Source organism: Nothoprocta perdicaria, unplaced genomic scaffold (genome assembly GCF_003342845.1).
Source record: "Nothoprocta perdicaria isolate Ctin4 unplaced genomic scaffold, notPer1 scaffold_484, whole genome shotgun sequence".
Lineage (NCBI taxonomy): Eukaryota > Metazoa > Chordata > Aves > Tinamiformes > Tinamidae > Nothoprocta > Nothoprocta perdicaria.
Genome location: NW_020455737.1, coordinates 181,270 through 184,262, shown reverse-complemented (window position 1 = coordinate 184,262; position 2,993 = coordinate 181,270). Strand labels below are relative to the sequence as shown.

Sequence of the window (2,993 nt, the reverse complement as noted above, 5' to 3'; positions counted from 1 at the left end):
CACGTGAGGGAGGGCAGCACTGAGCACGGAGCTAGGCAATGCGCGGAGAGGGAGGGCTGAGCAGAGGGGTGGTGTCCCCTCCCCCGACCTGCTGGAGACGCTCTTCTTGAGGCACCCCTGTATCCCACTGGTCTTCTTGGCCACAAGGGTGCCAACTTGTCGTCCACCATGACACCCGGGTGCTTCTCTGCAGGGCTGCTCTCCACAAGGYCTGGCCCCAGCCTGTACTGATGCATGGCCTTATTCCTCCCCAGGGGCAACACCTTGCACTTGCCCCTGTTGAATTTCACAAGGTTTCTCACCACCCAGTTGTCCGGTCTGTCCAGGTCCCTGTGGATGGCAGCGCAGCCCTCTGCGCTGGCAGCTACACCTTACAGTTTGGCATCATCAGCAAACTTGCTGAGAGGGCACTCCGTCCCTTCATCCGGGTCATTGATGAATAAAGTGAACACGACCGGACTGAGGACTGACCCCCGGGGCACACTGCTACCTACAGGCCTCCAGCTAGACTCGGTGACAAAGCGTCAGAGTTCTGCTTGACCTACAAAGCAAGTGATAGCCGTGAACWTCTAACTCAGTACTACTGGCTGGAGCATAGAATCATAGAATTGTGATGCTTGGAAAAGACCTTCAAGATCATYGAGTCCAACCATCATCCCTTCAACACCATACCTGCTAAACCACGGCCCTAAGTGCCTCATCTCCACCCTTCTTCAACASTGCCAGCAAGAGGGACTCCACCTCTTCCCTGAGCAGCCCATTCCAGTGCTTAACTACTCTTTCCAGAGGACAGCACAACTGTACAGAATAGCAGAAGCCAGATTCTACAACTAACGGCACCGCAAAACACTACACATGCGCAGGGTGTATTCATGCATTCAGTTGATGACACAGGCATTGTTACATTTGTATTCTGACATCTTTCTACTTTAGCATGTTTATTACAAGTCTTCAGCAAGAAACTGTCTTCTGGCCCTTACGGGAATGACACGCTGGAAGGGGTGGCAATGGGAAAGACACAGTGGGGGGGCTCACATAATGGGAATGACACAGCAGGGGGGTCGCAATAGGAATGACATAGCGGGGTGGGTCACAACACAGAGCTCCAGGGCAGAGAGAATCAACACAGGGCTCCAGGGCAGAACTAAAGCATCAGGAAGGGCTTTGGATCAGACTAGAGGGTCTCAAAGTCATCTAAAAGAATGTTATGGCACAACTCCTCTGGCCTACAAATGACTGCTTTCAGCCACGGCACAGATAAAGCGCAAGCATTCCTGCCAAGAAATCCCATCCAAGGATGAAGTTAGATTAGCACTAAGGTTGCACTAAGGCAGCAGGTCATCCTTCTGAAATTCTGTATCATTTTGAAATCCCTCTGTAGCTCAAGGGGCAAGTCTGGCGGCCACGGGTTGAACGAGCATTCTCATTCTCACAAATAACCTTTGGTCGAGAATGGCTGCAGGGCAGAGCGGCTGTACATCTGAATGCCTGGGACGTAGTGGAGGGCTGTATTTACATTTACCCTCTGTCGTCTCTCCTATGTCACTTCTCCTGCCTGCACAGACTCCTCCATCTTCTCGAGTTGTTAGTGGATGGATGCCCTAGGAGAAAGCAAAAAGGAAGACATTCAAADGGAACAGATTCACGTAGCCTCAAAGGGTTTCACTCTTTCCCTCTACCCTTGCCCTAGATGTTATCTTTTGGGCAAGTCTTATCTATTGGGTTATCATCAACGCGCTCTCATCCACAAAAGGGAAAGAAGCACTACTTTCTTTGAAGATTCATTTCCATAGGTGAAGTTAGAGAAGCACAAGATATAAGCAGACAGTAGAAGCAAGGCATAGATCCAGTCGAAAACTGTCTCTCCCTCCAAGGAGGAGGAACTCAACGCTTCCCTGAGGACACACAGCCCTCCTAGCATTGGCTGCTGGGATTGAAAGGGCACCACCCCAGAAAGCACAACACGGAGAAGAATACGTGTATGCATGCACTCACTCAGAACTTCCAAGTCCTGAGATTTCTGAGAGCCATGAGAAGCCGAGGATGGGAGCATTTCTGAAGCATAAGCAGGCGTGAGCAGGCAGGAGGGCCAGGTGTCAGTCCCTGCCCGTCAGAGACAGGGGGATGGAGCGAGAAGGACTAAAAAGATGAAACAGCAAGAAGAGGAAGAGCACGGAAAACAGCATTTCTGTGTTCCGTTCTCGCTCGCTCTCTTTTTTCTTTCCTTTCTTTTCAACATTTCCAAGACAGAGAAATCCGCTCTTGTGCTTGTCTTCTTKTTTGAGGTCTTCCTTAAGAGCTTTGGGCCAAGAGGTCAGGGCCTGCAGGGATGATCTTGTTTGTTTGTTCTGATGCAGTTGATAGGGCAAGTAAGAGAAGAGCAGAGCTTTCTTACACCATCGCGTTGCAAGCCAATGGTCTTGTGCCAATGCAGGCAGTTGCAATTCTTCCCAAGGTAACTTTTCCTTCATTTTATACTTTCGCTTAGAGAAGTTCCTTGAAAATCCTTCTACTCACCAAAAAATCCCCTGTTACAATGATCGGTGTGCAGGTGCTGGTCAGCAGGTCCCTCAGCCTCGGCCTCGTGTCCTATAAAAGCAGCGGCAACCTCAAGAAGCTGCAACAAAAGGCAAGAAGCAATCTGTGAAAATCAGGTTTTTATACCCTTCAGAATTTCCCCTCCTCACTTCCGAATGCAATGGAAACCTCAAGATGCAGATTATTATTGTTAAAATATTAAKGTTACACTTCTTTATCGTTAGGCAACATCTCGGGTTGCCTTTCCGCTGTTGAAGGAATTCAACAAAAAGCTCCCAAGTCAAACAGCTGGACGGAGATGAGCTTTGCCTGCAACAGCAGGTAACTGCGGTTAGTTTTTTCTCTTGTCTTCTGTTTTCCTAAAGAATCTCTTATTTCCTAAGTTCGCAGCATGTTAAACGGAGCAATGAATGAGGCAAGCGCGTTCTGTCCATGCTGCAGCAAACACCTGCAAT

The 2,993-nt window shown here is 49.3% G+C and overlaps 1 long non-coding RNA gene across 1 annotated transcript; it reads right to left on the bottom strand.

Moving 5' to 3' along the window:
- Positions 1-1,193: 1,193 nt before the first annotated feature.
- LOC112954098 lies at positions 1,194-2,611 on the bottom strand. The gene is made up of 2 exons (XR_003250659.1): positions 2,518-2,611; positions 1,194-1,601 (listed from the first exon to the last, which is right to left on the bottom strand). It is a non-coding gene; the product is annotated as an uncharacterized LOC112954098 (long non-coding RNA).
- Between the last annotated feature and the right edge of the window lie 382 nt (positions 2,612-2,993).